At 47.3% G+C, this 15,437-nt stretch overlaps 1 long non-coding RNA gene across 1 annotated transcript; it reads right to left on the bottom strand.

Annotated features, from left to right (window-relative positions):
• Positions 1 to 11,831: 11,831 nt before the first annotated feature.
• LOC148194474 (uncharacterized) lies at positions 11,832 to 15,185 on the bottom strand. Its single transcript, XR_015781538.1, has 2 exons — positions 14,109 to 15,185; positions 11,832 to 13,311 (listed from the first exon to the last, which is right to left on the bottom strand). It is a non-coding gene; the product is annotated as an uncharacterized LOC148194474 (long non-coding RNA).
• Positions 15,186 to 15,437: the final 252 nt, after the last annotated feature.

Genomic DNA, 15,437 nt, shown 5'->3' with positions numbered 1-15,437 from the left:
TATGATTTATTATTAGGGTTCAGTGTTAGGGTTAAAGTTATGGTTAGGATTACATTTTAAATTTAAGTTTAGGGTTAAGAATAAGGTTAGGGTTTAGGGTTAAATGTAGGGTTTAGAGTTTAGTGTTAAGGTTAGAGTTATGGTTTAGGGTTAGGGTTAAGGTTTATGGGTTGAGGTTAAGGTTAGGGTTCGAGTTTAGGGTTAGGGTTAGAGTTAGGGATATGGTTAGAGTTATAGTTATGGATTAAGGTTAGGTTTTAGGGTTAGGGTTTAAGGTTTAGGATTTACAGTTCAAAGTTTAAGGTTTAGGGTTTATGGTTTAGGGTTTAATGTTTAAGGTTTAGGGATTAGGGTTTGGGGTTTAAGGTTTCGATTTTAGGGTTAGGGTTTAAGAGTTTCGGTTAGGGTTTAGGTTAGGGTAGGGTTAGGTTTAAGGTTTAATGTTAGGGTTATGGTTAGGGTTTAGGGGTTGGGTTTAGGGTTTGAGTTTAGGGTTAGGGTTATGGTTCAGGTTTAAGGTTAGAGTTATGGTTATGGTAAGGGTTTAAGGTTAAGGTTAAGTCTTAGGGTTTAAGGTTATGGTTTAGGGATAGGGTTGATGGTAATGTTAAGGTTTAGGGTTATCATTCAGGGTTTAGGGTTAGGGTGATAGTTTAGGGTTATGATTTATTGTTAGGGTTTAGGATTATGATTTATTGTTAGGGTTTAGTGTTAGGGTTAAAGTTATGGTTAAGGTTACAGTTTAAATTTAGGTTTAGGGTTAGGAATAAGGTTAGAGTTTAGGGCTAAGTTTAGGGTTTAGAGTTTAGTGTTAAGGTTGGAGTTATGGTTTAGGGTTAGGGTTAAGGTTTATGGTTTGAGGTTAAGGTTAGGGTTTGAGTTTAGGGTTAGGGTTAGAGTTAGGGATATGGTTAGAGTTATAGTTATGGATCAGGGTTAGGGTTTAGGGTTAGGGTTTAAGGTTTAGGGTTTACAGTTCAAAGTTTAGGATTTAATGTTTAAGGTTTAGGGATTATGGTTTAAGGTTTCGGTTTTAGGGTTAGCGTTTAGGGTTAGGGTTTAAGAGTTTCGTTTAGGGTAGGGTTTAGGTTAGGGTAGGGTTAGTGTTTTGGGTTAGGTTTAAGGTTTAATGTTAGGGTTATGGTTAGGGTTTAGGGATTGGGTTTAAGGTTTGAGTTTAGGGTTAGGGTTGAGGGTTATGGTTTAGGTTTAAGGTCGAGTTATGGTTATGGTAACGGTTTAAGGTTAGGGTTAAGTGTTAGGGTTTAAGGTTATGGTTTAAGGATAGGGTTGATGGTAATGTTAAGGTTTAGGGTTATTATTTAGGGTTTAGGGTGAGAGTTTAGGGTTATGATTTATTGTTAGGGTTTAGGGTTAGGGTGAGAGTTTAGGGTTATGATTTATTGTTAGGGTTTAGGGTTAGGGTTAGGGTGAGAGTTTAGGGTTATGATCTATTGTTAGGGTTCAGTGTTAGGGTTAAAGTTATGGTTAAGGTTACAGTTTAAATTTAGGTTTAGGGTTAAGTTTAGGGTTTAGAGTATAATGTTAAGGTTGGAGTTATGGTTTAGGGATAGGGTTAAAGTTTATGTTTTGAGGTTAAGGTTAGGGTTCGAGTTTAGGCTTAGGGTTAGGGTTAGGGATATGGTTAGAGTTATAGTTATGGACCAGGGTTAGGGTTTAGGGTTATGGTTTAGGGTTATGGTTTAAGGTTTAGGGTTTACAGTTCAAAGTTTAAGGTTTAGGGTTTATGGTATAGGGTTTAATGTTTAAGGTTTAGGGATTAGGGTTTAAGGTTTCAGTTTTAGGGTTAACGTTGTGGGTTAGGGTTTAAGAGTTTCGGTTAGGGTTATGGTTAGGGTTATGTTAGGGACTAGGGTTGATTGTCGAGGGTCTAGGGTCGTGGGTCGTGTGTGATGGGTCATGGGTCGTAGGGCGTGGGAGGACGACAAACGTTCACTGGTCATGGGTTGTAGGTCGTGGGTCGAGGGTCACGAATTGAGGGCTGCGGGTCGAGGTTCGATAGTCGACGATTGAAGGTCGAGCAACGAGGATCGTGGGTAGTGAATCGTGGGTTATGGGCCATGGGTTGAGGGGTAAAAAGTTCGAGGATCGAGGGTCATGGGTCGTGGGTCCTAGGTTGTAGGTCGAGGGTTGACGGTCATGGGTCGTGGGTCGTGGGCCGAGGGTTGAGGGTCGTGTGTTACAGGTCCTGGGTCGTAAATCGTAGGTCGACGACCAACATACATGGGTCGTGGGTTAAGGGTCGAGAATCGAAGATCGAGGGTTGAGGGTCGAGGTTCGAGGGTCGTGGGTCATGGATCGTAGGTCGTGGGTCGTGGGTCGTGGGTCGCGGGTTAAGGGTCAAGGGTCAAGGGTCAAGGGTCAAGGGTCAAGGATCGAGGGTTGAGGGTTGAGGGTTGACGGTTGAGGGTCAAGAGTCAAGGGTCGAGGGTCGAAGTTCGAGGGTTGTGGGTCGTGAGTTGTGGGTCATGGACCGACGGTTGAGGGTCCAGGGTCGAGGGTCATGGGTTGTGGGTTGTCTGTCGCCGGCCGTGGGTGGAGGGACAGGGGTCAGAGTACTATTTCGTGGGTTGTGGCCCGATAAATGACATACATAGGTCGTGCGTCATGGGTCGAGGAACGTGGATTGCGGGTCGTGGATGCGGGTCGTGGGTAGTCGATCATGGGACGTGGGTTGTGGGTCAAGGGTCAAGGTCGTGGTTCTTGGGTTGTTCCTGGGTTGTGGGCCGTGGAACCAAGGTCGTGGGTTGATTACCGACGTACATTGGTCTTGGGTCAGGGGTCCAGGGTCGAAGATCGAGCGTAAAAGGTCATGCGTCATGGGTCATGGGTCGTGGGCAGTGGCTCGACAACTAATGTACATGGGTCGTGGGTCGTGGGACGAGGGTCGTGGGTCGAGGGTCGAGGGTCAAGGGTCGTGGGTCGAGGGTCGAGGGTCGAGGGTCGAGGATCGAGGGTCGAGGGTCGAGGGTCGAGGGTCGAGGGTCGAGGGTCGAGGGTCGAGGGTCGAGGGTCGAGGGTCGAGGGTCGAGGGTCGAGGGTCGAGGGTCATGGGTAGTGGGGTCGAGGGTCATAGGGCGTGGGTCCTGGATCATGGGTCGTGTGCCGACGACCAACGAACACGGGTCACGGGTCGAAGGTTGTGGGTCAAGGGTTGAGGCTCGAGGGTCAAGGGTCGAGGGTCGTGGGTTGGATCGTAGGTCGTGGGTTGGATCGTAGGTCGTGGGTCGAGGGTCGTGGTAGTAGTGGGTCAAGGGTCGAGGGTTGAGGCTTGAGGGTTAAGGGTTGAGGATTGAGGGTTGAGGGTTGACGGTTGAGGATCGACGGTTGAGAGTCAAGAGTCATGGGTCGAGGGTCGAAGTTCGAGGGTCGTGGGTCGTGGGTCGTGAGTCGTGGGTCATGGGCCGACTGTTGAGGGTCCGCGGTCGAGGGTCTTGAGTCGTCTGTCCCTGACCGTGGGTGGAGGGACGGGTGTCAGAGTCCTACATCTTGGGTCGTGGCCAAACAACTGACGTACATAGGCCGTGGGTCGTGGATCGCAGGTCGTGGGTTGGGGGTAGTGGGTAGTCGATCGTGGGTCGTGGGCCGAGGGACGTCGGTCGTGGCTCTTGGGTCGACGACCGACGTATATGGGTCGGGGGTCGAGGGTAAGATCGAGCGTCAAAGGTCATGCGTCATGGGTCGTTGGTCATGGGTAGTGGATCGACAACCAACGTACATGGGTTGTGGGTCGTGGGTCATAGGGGTGGAAGGTCAAAGATCGAGGATCGAGGTTCCTCGGTTGTGGGTCGACGGTCATGGGTCGTGGGTCCTAGATCTTGGGTCGAGGGTGGAGGGTCGAAGATCGAGGGGTGAGGGTGGAGGGTGGAGGGTGGAGGGTGAAAGGTTGAGGGTGGAGGGACGACGGACGAGGGTCGTGGGACAAGGGTCGTGGGACGAGGCACGAGGGACGAGTGACGAGGGTCTTCGATCAACGGTCGAGGGTCCCGAGTCATGGGTCGAGGGTCGAGGGTCATGGGTCATGGATTGTAGGTCGTGGGTTGTGGGTATTGGGTCGAAGGTCAAGGGTCAAGGATTTGAGGGTCGAGGTTTGAGGGTTGAGGGTCGACGGTTGAGGGTCAAGAGTCAAAGGTCGAGAATCGAAGTTAGAGGGTCGTGGGTCATGAGTCGTGGGTCATGGCCGACGGTTGAGGGTCCGGTGTGGAGGGTCGTGGGTTGTCTGTCGCTGTCTGTGGGAGGAGGGACGGCGTCAGAGTCCTACGTCGTGGGTTGTGGGTTGTGGCACGACAACTAACGTACATAGGTCGTGGGTCGAGGGTCGTGGATTGTGGGTTTCGGGTATTGGGTAATTGATCACGGGTCGTGGGTCGAGGGTCATAGTTCTTGGGTCGAGGGTTGTGGGTCAAGGGTCGAGGGTTGAGGCTAGAGGGTCGAGGGTCGTGGGTCATGGAATATAGGTCGTGGGTTGAGAGTTGAGTCGAGGGTCGCGGGTTAAGGGTCAAGGGTCGAGGGTTAAGGGTTAAGGGTCGACGGTTGAGTATCAACGGTTGAGGGTCAAGAGTCAAGGGTCGAGGGTCATGAGTCGTGGGTCATGGGCCGACGGTTGAGGGTTTGGGGTCGTGGGTCGTGGATCGTCTATCGCCAACCGCGAGTGGAGGGACAGAGTTCAGAGTCCTACGTCGTGGGTCGTAGCCCAATAATTGACGTACATAGGTCGTGGGTCGTGGGTCGTGGGTCCTGGTTTGGGTTGTGGGACGTGGGCCGAGGGTCGTGGCTCTTGGGGCGTGGGTCGACGATTGATGTACAAGGCTCGTGGGTCGGGGGTCGTGTTTCGAAGATAGAGCATCAAGTGTCATGCATCATGGTCGTGGGTAGTGGCTCGATGGCCAACATACATGGGTCGTGGGTTGAGGGTCGAGGATCGAGGGTCGATGGTCAAGGTTCGAGAGTCGAGGGTCGAGGGTCAAGGGTCGAGGATCGAGGGTCATAGGGCGTGGGTCCTGGATCGAGGGTCGAGTGTCGTGGGCTACGACCAACGAACATGGGTCGTGGGTCGAGGGTTGTGGGTCAAGGGTCGAGGATTGAGGCTAGAGGGTCGAGGGTCGTGGGTCGAGAGTTGTGGGTCGTGGGTAGTGGGTCGAGGGTCGCGGGTTAAGGGTCAAGGGTCAAGGGTTAAGGGTTAAGGGTCGACGGTTGAGTATCGACGATTGAGGGTCAAGAGTCAAGGGTCGAGGGTCATGAGTCGTGGGTCATGGGCCGACGGTTGAGGGTTCGGGGTCGTGGGTCGTGGATCGTCTATCGCCAACCGCGAGTGGAGGGACAGAGTTCAGAGTCCTACGTCGTGGGTCGTAGCCCAATAATTGACGTACATAGGTCGTGGGTCGTGGGTCGTGGGTCCTGGTTTGGGTTGTGGGACGTGGGCCGAGGGTCGTGGGTCGACGATTGATGTACAAGGCTCGTGGGTCGGAGGTCGAGTTTCGAAGATCGAGCATCAAGTGTCATGCATCATGGTCGTGGGTCGTGGGTAGTGGCTCGATGGCCAACATACATGGGTCGTGGGTTGAGGGTTGAGGATCGAGGGTCGATGGTCAAGGTTCGAGAGTCGAGGGTCGAGGGTCGAGGATCGAGGGTCATAGGGCGTGGGTCCTGGATCGTGGGTCGAGTGTCGTGGGCCGACGACCAACGAACATGGGTCGTGGGTCGAGGGTTGTGGGTCAAGGGTCGAGGATTGAGGCTAGAGGGTCGAGGGTCGTGGGTCCAGAGTTGTGGGTCGTGGGTAGTGGGTCGAGGGTCGCGGGTTAAGGGTCAAGGGTCAAGGGTTAAGGGTCGACGGTTGAGTATCGACGGTTGAGGGTCAAGAATCAAGGGTCGAGGGTCAAGAATCAAGGGTCGAGGGTCATGAGTCGTGGGTCATGGGCCGACGGTTGAGGGTTCGGGGTCGGGGGTCGTGGGTCGTCTACCGCCAACCGCGAGTGGAGGGACAGAGTTCAGAGTCCTACGTCGTGGGTCGTAGCCCAATAATTGACGTACACAGGTCGTGGGTCGTGGGTCGAGGGTCGTGGGTCCTGGTTTGGGTTGTGGGCCGTGGGCCGAGGGTCGTGGCTCTTGGGGCGTGGGTAGACGATTGATGTACATGGCTCGTGGGTCGGGGGTCGAGTTTCGAAGATCGAGCATCAAGTGTCATGCATCATGGTCGTGGGTCGTGGGTAGTGGCTCGTGGGTAGTGGCTCGATGGCCAACATACATGGGTCGTGGGTTGACGGTTGATGGTCAAGGTTCGAGGGTCGAGGGTCGAGGGTCGAGGGTCGAGGGTCGAGGATCGAGGGTCATAGGGCGTGGGTCCTGGATCGTGGGTCGAGTGTCGTGGGCCGACGACCAACGAACATGGGTCGTGGGTCGAGGGTTGTGGGTCAAGGGTCGAGGGTTGAGGCTAGAGGGTCGAGGGTCGTGGGTTGAGAGTTGTGGGTCGTGGGTAGTGGGTCGCGAGTTAAGGGTCAAGGGTCGAGGGTTAAGGGTTAAGGGTCGACGGTTGAGTATCGACGGTTGAGGGTCAAGAGTCAAGGGTCGAGGGTCATGAGTCGTGGGTCATGGGCCGACGGTTGAGGGTTCGGGGTCGTGGGTCGTGGATTGTCTATCGCTCGTGGGTCGTAGCCCAATAATTGACGTACATAGGTCGTGGGTCGTGGGTCGAGGGTCGTGGATCGCGGGCCATGGGTTGGGGGTCGTGGGTCCTGGTTTGGGTTGTGGGCCGTGGGCCGAGGGTCGTGGCTCTTGGGGCGTGGGTCAACGATTGATGTACATGGCTCGTGGTTCGGGGGTCGAGTTTCGAAGATCGAGCATCAAGTGTCATGCATCATGGTCATGGGTCGTGGGTAGTGGCTCGATGGCCAACATACATGGGTCATGGGTTGAGGGTCGAGGATCGAGGGTCGATGGTCAAGGTTCGAGGGTCGAGGGTCGAGGGTCGAGGATCGAGGCGTGGGTCCTGGATCGTGGGTCGAGTGTCGTGGGCTGACGACCAACGAACATGGGTCGTGGGTCGAGGGTTGTGGGTCGAGGGTCGAGGCTAGAGGGTCGAGGGTCGTGGGTCATGGAATATAGGTCGTGTGTTGAGAGTTGTGGGTCGTGGGTAGTGGGTCGAGGGTCGTGGGTTAAGGGTCAAAGGTCGAGGGTTAAGGGTTAAGGGTCGACGGTTAAGTATCGACGGTTGAGGGTCAAGAGTCAAGGGTCGAGGGTCATGAGTCGTGGGTCATGGGCCGACGGTTGAGGGTTCGGGGTCGTGGGTCGTGGATCGTCTATCGCCAACCGCGAGTGGAGGGACAGAGTTCAGAGTCCTACGTCGTGGGTCGTAGCCCAATAATTGACGTACATAGGTCGTGGGTCGTGGGTCGAGGGTCGTGGATCACGGGTCGTGGGTTGGGGGTAGTGGGTAGTCGATCGTGGGTTGTGGGACGTGTGTTGTGGGTCGGGAGTCGAGGGTCTTGGTTCTTGGGTCGTAGGTCCTGGGTTGTGGGTCGTGGGTCGTGGGTCGACGATCGACGTATATAGGTCGTGGGTTGGGGATCGAGGTTTGAAGATGTGTCATGGGTCGTGGGCAATGGCTCGACGACCAATGTTCATGGGTCGTGGGTGGAGGGTCGAGAATCGAGGGTCGATGGTCGAGGATCAATTGTCGAGGATCGAGGGTCGAGGGTAATAGGGCGTGCGTCCTGGATCGTGGGCCATGGGCCGACGACCAACAAACATGGGTCGAGGGTTGTGTGTTAAGGGTTGAGGGTCAAGGGTCGAGAACCAAGGGTCGAGGGTCGAGAACCGAGGGTCGAGGGTTAAGGTTAGGGTTTAGGGCTTAGAGTTTGGGAGGGGTTTTGGGTATTGGGTTTCACGGTTCGGGGTTCGTAGTTCGGGACTTGGGGTTCGGGTTGAGGGTTGAGGGTTTGGAGTTTACGGTTTAGATTTTAGGGTTGAGAGTTGCAGGTTCAGAGTTGAGGATTTAGGATGTCGGGTCTAGAATTTAAGGTTTACGGTTTTAGGCTTTAGGGTTAAGGGTTTTAGTTTTGGGTAAGGGTTTAGTGTAAGAGTTTAGGGTTTAGGGTTTAGAGTTGAGAGTTTGTGATAGAGGGTTGCGGGTTTCGAGTTTCGGGATTCGGGTTTAAAGTTGAGAGTTTCGGATTTAAGACTTAGGGTTTAGAGTTGGGATTTAGAGTTAGGGTTAATGTTTACGATTTAGGGTTTAGGGTGAGGGTTTAGGGTTATGATTTAGGGTTTAGGGATAGGGTTTACGGTTTACGGTTAAAATTTATTGGTAGAGTTAAGGTTCGGTGTTAGGGTTAAAATTTAGGGTTGGGGTTTAAGTTATGGTTAGAGTTACACTTTAAGTTTAGGTTTAGGGTTAGGAATAAGGTTAGGGTGTAGGGTTAGATTTAGGGTTTAGAGTTTAGGGTTAAGGTTAGGATTATGGGTTAGGGTTAAGGTTAAGGTTTAGGTTTTGAGGTTAAGATTAGGGTTAGGGTTAAAGTTAGGGTTTATGGTTAAAATTTATTGTTAGAGTTAAGGTTCAGTGTTAGGTTAAAATTTAGGGTTAGGGTTTAAGTTATGGTTAGAGTTACAGTTTAAGTTTAGGTTTAGGGTTAGGAATAAGGTTAGGGTGTAGGGTTAGGTTTAGGGTTTAAAGTTTAGTGTTAAGGTTAGGATTATGGTTTAGGGTTAGGGTTAAGGTTTAGGTTTTGAGGTTAAGGTTAGGGTTTGGGTTTAGGGTTAGGGTTAAAGTTAGGGATATGGTTAGAGTTACAATTATGGATCAGGGTTTGGCTTTAGGGTTAGGGTTTAGGGTTTACTGTTCAAAGTTTAAGGTTTAGGTTTTATGGTTTAATGTTTGAGGTTTAGGGATTAGGGTTTAGGGTTTAAGGTTTAAGGTTTCAGTTTTATGGTTAGCGTTTAGGGTTAGGGTTTAAGAGTTACGATTAGGGTTCATGTTAGGGTAGGGTTAGTGTTTAGGGTTAGGTTTAAGGTTTAATGTTAGGGATATGGTTTAGGGTTATGGTTAGGGTTTAGGGGTTGGGTTTAGGGTTTGAGTTTAGGGTTAGGGTTGTGGTTCAGGTTTAAGGTCAGAGTTATGGTTATGATAAGGGTTTAGGGTTAGGGTTATGGTTTAGGGATAGGGTTGAGGTTAGTGTTAAGGTTTAGGGTTATGATTTAGGGATTAGAGTTTAAGGTTTAGGGTTATGGTTAGGGTTAAGTTTAGGGTCGATGGTCGAGGCTCTAGGGTTGTGGGTCGTGTGTGGTGGGTCGTGGGTCATAGGGCGTGGGACGACGACTGACGTTCATGGGTCATGGGTCGTAGGTTGTGGGTCGTGAATCGAGGGTCAAGGGTCAAGGGCCGAGGGTGGAGGGTCGAAGGTCGACGGTTGAGGGTCGAGGCTCGAGGGTCAAGCATCGTGGGTCGTGGGTCGAGGGTCATGGGTTGTGTCTCGTGGGTCGTGGATTGAGCGTCATGGGTTGAGGGTCGTGGGTTGTGGGGTCGTGGGTTGTGGGGTCGTGGGTCGAGGGTTAAAGATCAAGGATCGAGGGTCTTAGGTCGTGGGTCCTGGGTTGTGTGTCCTGGGTTGTGGGTCGAGGATCGTGTCATAGGTCTTGGGTCGTAAGTCATGGGCCGAAGGCCAACGTACATGGGTCATAGGTCTAGGGTGGAGGGTCGAAGATCGAAGGTGGAGGGTCGAGGGTCGAAGGTGGAGGGTCGAGGGTTGAGGGACGAGGGATGAGGGACGAGGTACGTGGGACATGGGACGTGGGACAAGGGACGAGCGAGGAGCGACGAGGAACGAGGGACGACGAACGAGCGAGGAGCGGCAAGGGACTGATGACAAGTGTCTTGGGTCGAGGGTCACAGGTCGAGAGTCGAGGGTCATGGGTCAAGAGTCATGGGTCGTGGGTAGTGGGTCGAGGGTCGCGGGTTGAGGATCAAGGATTGAGGGTCGAGGGTTGAGGGTTAAGGATCGACGATTGAGGGTTGAGGGTCAATGGTTGAGGTCAAGAAGCAAGGGTCGAGGGTCGAAGTTAAAGGTTCGTGAGTCGTGGGCCATGGCCGATGGTTGAGGGTCCGGGGTCGAGGGTCGTGGGTCGTGGACCGTGGGTCGTCTGTCACCGACCGTGGGTGGAGGGACAAGTGTCAGAGTTCTTCGTCGTTGGTCATGGGTCGTGGCCCGACAACTGACGTACATAAGTCATGGGTCGAGGGTCGTGGATCATGGGTCGTGGGTTGGGGGTTGGGGTAGTGGGTAGTCAAGGTTGAAGGTTGGGAGTTAATGATTTGATGGTTGAAGGTTAAGGGTTGAGGGTTGAGTGTTGAGGGTTGGAGGGTGGGGTTGAGGGTTGAGGGTTGAAGGTTGAGGGTTTGGGGTTAAGGGTTGATGGTAGATGTTTGAGAGTTATGGGTTGTGGGTTTAAGATTTAGGGTTTAGGATTAGGTTCAGGGATTAGAGATTACGGTTTTAGAGTTAGGGTTTTGGTTGTAAGGTTTAGGTCGGGTTGAGGGTTGGGGGTCTAGTGTTTAGAATTTAGGGTTTAGGGTTTAAGTTTAGGTTTAGTAAATAAAAATTAAGGTTTAAGGGTTAGGGTTTAGGGTTTGAGTCGGGTTTCGGGCTGGGGGTTAATGGTTGAGGGTTGAGGGTTGAGGGTTGAGGGTTTGGGTATAGGGTTGAGGGTTTGGGTTTTCCGGTTTAGATTTTAGGGTTAGGGTTGCGGGTTCAGAGGTTAGGATTTAGGATGTAAGGTGTAGAATTTAAGGTTTATGGTTCAGGGTTTAGGGTTTTAGGCTTTAGGGTTAAGGGTTTTAGTTTAGGGTTGAGTGTTGGTGGTTAAGGGTTGATGGTTTCGGGTTGCAGGTAAAGGGTTGCGGGTTGAGGGTTTCAGGTTTCGAGTTTTGGAATTCGGGTTTCATGTTGAGAGTTTCGGGTTTAGAGCTTAGGGTTTAGGATTAGGGGTTCAGTATTTTAGGATTGAAGGTTGGGAGTTTAGGGTTTAATGGTTGAAGGATGGGAGTTTGGGGTTTTGGATTTGGGATAAAGGTTGGGGATGGATGGTTGAAGATTTAGGGTTGGAGGTTGGGGGTTTAGGGTTGGAGGTTAAGGGTTGATGGTTTGATGTTGCCGACTCTGAATTCGTATACAAGGGTTTCCTCAGACGTAAATGGCAATAGTCTAGCGTTCCAGCATGCAGAGAAGTGTTTCTTCAGAGCAAACGGGAATATCTCGAAAAAAAACAAAATGTTTTGGGGGTTAGGGGCTAACCCGGCCCTAATTGAATCCCAACCAATTTCATGGGGTTGTGGGGGCCAGGAGCTTTAGAAAAGACCCCTCTAACATGGGTTAAAAAAAAATTGGCTGATTGTAAAAGAGGCCAGGGTTGGCCTTGGAGCCAAAAAAAACGTTGACAGCTCTACCTAGGATTTACTTAGTGAAAATGTTAGAAGGGGTGAAAGGAGTGAAGTAAACATTAAAAAATTAAAGAACAAAAGAAACAAAAACAAGAAAGCAAGCATGAAAGATAACGGGAAAAAAAAAGAAAAACCAAGGAAACAACCAAGAAATCAATAAAAGAAAAAGCGAGAAAGGAAGAAAATAAAGAAACCAAAAAACTAAGAAAGAAAAGAAGCAAGAATCAATTATGAAAGAAAATGAAAAATCATGTACGCAGGAAGGGAAACACATAAACAAGAAAGAATGAAAGAAAGAAAAAAAAAATAAACCAGAGAATATAACAAGAAAGAACTCAAAACGAAAAAAAGAAATGAAAAACGCACTGAAACAAAGAAAGAAGCAAGAAACTAGAAATATTATGGATTTTTTATCTTGTACGAAATTGTAAAAGATTATGGATTTGTAAGAGAAGAAAGGAAGTGAGAAGACATAACCCATAAACAGTTGTGACAGCATTGATCATTTAGTCTCTGTAAGAATATTGCAAGGCCTTCTCCACTCTCTCCCTTGCTATACTTCTTGTTCATTTTCTCCTCTGTTCTTTCTACATGAAGAGCTTTTGTAAACACAACAATTAATTCAGGTTGAGTTTTGACAGTAATCAAGGTTAGTAGTTAATTCTAGCCTAATTCACTAATAAAATGACAATCAATATCTATATGCTTAAACTACTTATTAAGGAAGATATTGGAAACTAAGAATAAAAAATTTATTATCATAAAAGAGCATAAATATATCAGCAAAAACTTTCAAATTGAGCAATTAATACATATACATTACTTCTCAAGCTATTGAGGATAAAATCATAATATTTTGATTGATTTGAAGATTTGACATAATGCCCGTTTTGATAAATTTCTAAGAATACAGATAGTTATCAAGGAAGACACAAAAACCAATTGTAGACCCTCTAGTGTCCAAACAATTACCTTAGTTTGCATCAGTAGACACTCACATCTGAAAACTGTTGTTTTGCAAAACAAAAAGCCTTTAATTCAAATAATGACTATAAGTTCAACAGAACTTGATCAACACAATTCATATTAGATCCAATTAAGATCATGTAAGTAATCGGTGAAGAACCAGATACCTGTGTGAATAACAGATAATCCATGCTGCTGCAATGTGGATGAAAATTTACAAAATCATTGTCTTGAGCCCTGCCTAAGTTCATATAAATTCATTGAAAAAAAATCTTGTAAAAAAGTATTACACACGGACTGATTTTATATACATCATGAACTTAAGTGAAAATGTTAGAAGGATGAAAGGAGTGAAGTAAACATTAAAAAAATAAAGAACAAAACAAACAAAAAAAAAGAAATCAAGCATGAAAGATAATGGGAAAAAAAGAAAAACGAAGGAAACAACCAAGAAATCAATAAAAGAAAAAGCGAGAAAGGACGAAAATAAAGAAAGCCAAAAAAACTAAGAAAGAAAAGAAGCAAGAATCAATTATGAAAGAAAATGAAAAATCATGAAAGCAGGAAGGGAAACACATAAACAAGAAAGAATGGAAGAAAGAAAAAAATAAACAACATAATATAACAAGAAAGAACGCAAAAATTAAAAAAAAAAAAAGGAAAAAAGCAATGAAACAAAAAGAAAGAAAGCAAGAAACTAGAAATATTATGGATTTTTTATCTTGTACGGAATTGTAAAAGATTATGGATTAGTAAGAGAAGAAAGGAAGTGAGAAAACATAGCCCATGAACACTTGTGACAGCATTGATCCTTTGGTTCTGTAAGAATATTGCAAAGCCTTCTCCACTCTGTCCCTTGCTATCCTTCTTGTCCATTTTCGCCTTTGTTCTTTCTACATGGAGAGTTTTTGTAAACACAACAATTAATTCAGGTTAATAGTTAATTCTAGCCTAATTCACTAATAAAATGACAATCAATATCTATATGCTTAAACTACTTATTAAGGAAGATACTGGAAACTAGGAGAATAAAAAATTTATTATCATAAAAGAGCAATTAATACATGTATATTACTTCTCAAAGCTATTGAGGATAAAATCATAATATGTTGATTGAGTTGAAGATTTGACATAATGCCTGCCCCTTTTTATAAATTTCTAAGAATACAGATAGTTATCAAGGAAGACACAAAAACCAAATGTAGACCTTCTAATGTCCAAACAATTACCTTAGTTTGCATCAGTATACACTCACATCTGAAAACGGTTGTTTTGCAAAACAAAAAGCCTTTAATTCAAATAATGACTATAACTTCAACAGAACTTGATCAACATAATTCATAATAGATCCAATTAAGATCATGTACATAAACAAGTAAGGTAATCAGTGAAGAACCAGATACCTGTGTGAATAATAGATAAACCATGTTGTGGCAATGTGGATGAAAATTTACAAAATATTGTCTTGAGCCCTGCCTAAGTTCATGTAAATTCATTCAATAAAAAATCTTGTAAAAAAGTATTACACACGGACTGATTTGATATACGTCACGAACTTAGCTAACTCAAGAGAAACTTAATTAACTCTAATACTAGGAACCACCCCAATTTTAGTTAGTTCAAACCCAACATTCAAGTCTAAAATGAAACATTGATTCGACCTTCAACGTAAAGATCAGGGTGGGCGCACCTTGAAGAACTTACATAGAGGGCATTTGAGACCACAAGCTTCAAGATTTACCAATGAGCAAGGAGTAAAGTGGATTTGTTCCATCAAAGAGTTGAAAATCCCCTTCAATCGTCTTGGATTCAATTTCACGCTTAATACCAGTACTAAGAGTCTCCAGTTCTTTCTCATAACAATCTACAATTCCTTTAGCGTTGAATTTTACTCCCAAATGCTATATTTTGCTGTCCTATCTGTTCAGGTAATGTAACAATAACAAATATAGTTCAAGTTAAATACATTGGGTAAGAAAATACTTCAAATTATGTCAAATTTTAGTTCGGGTAACAGTAATATAAAACATACAGTGAGACTAATTTGTAAAGGTTGCAACTCAGGAATAAATTAGCTAAAACCATGGTTGGCCTTGCAACAATGTAATCTTATTAAATGTTTGACTTTAACCTGAATCATTCTTTGTCACCAAAATTATAATAGTAATATAAGCATATGGTCACATTATGATTTCCAGATTAAAATATGCACCAAAAAAGTGCATAATACATATCACTCGCTAACATTGGTATTCATGTACTTCTAAGTTGTACATACAACACAATGCATCATGCCATTGTCATCACCCAAAATTGATGCCTAACCTGTATTTGCTTTTATACCAAAATGGAGCTTGTTTTCTAAACATTCACTCATTTAAAAACACTTTTTCTATGTTTGCTTTCTAAAACTTTTAGAAAGAACAAAACGAAAGAATGAAGCACATGACAGCTCTGCAACTTGTTACTCAGTAATGCCCTCTTGTTTACATATCAATTTCCGCCGGCGGGGTGATAAATACAACTAGTTACATTATAGAGAAGCAAAACAAACTATCTAGAGTTAGGGTTAGGGTTAAGCATTACGGATGGAGTTATGATTTAGGTTTAGGGTTAGGGTTAGGTTTTAAGGTTAGAATTAGAATTAAGGTTTAGGGTTAGGATTAGGGTTAAGGTTTAGGGTAAGGGTTTATGGTTAAGGTTATGGTCCAGTGTCCAGGGTCCAGGGTCCAGGGTCCAGGGTCCAGGGTCCAGGGTCCAGGGTCCAGGGTCCAGGGTCCAGGGTCCAGGGTCCAGGGTCCAGGGTCCAGGGTCCAGGGTCCAGGGTCCAGGGTCCAGGGTCCAGGGTCCAGGGTCCAGGGTCCAGGGTCCAGGGTCCAGGGTCCAGGGTCCAGGGTCCAGGGTCCAGGGTCCAGGGTCCAGGGTCCAGGGTCCAGGGTCCAGGGTCCAGGGTCCAGGGTCCAGGGTCCAGGGTCCAGGGTCCAGGGTCCAGGGTCCAGGGTCCAGGGTCCAGGGTCCA

This window comes from Vigna umbellata, chromosome 8, assembly GCF_029865625.1.
Source record: "Vigna umbellata cultivar VRB3 chromosome 8, Vumbellata_1.0, whole genome shotgun sequence".
NCBI classification, from domain to species: Eukaryota; Viridiplantae; Streptophyta; class Magnoliopsida; order Fabales; family Fabaceae; genus Vigna; species Vigna umbellata.
The sequence above is the reverse complement of the archived record's forward strand: the minus strand, read 5'-3'. Positions and strand labels throughout refer to the sequence as shown.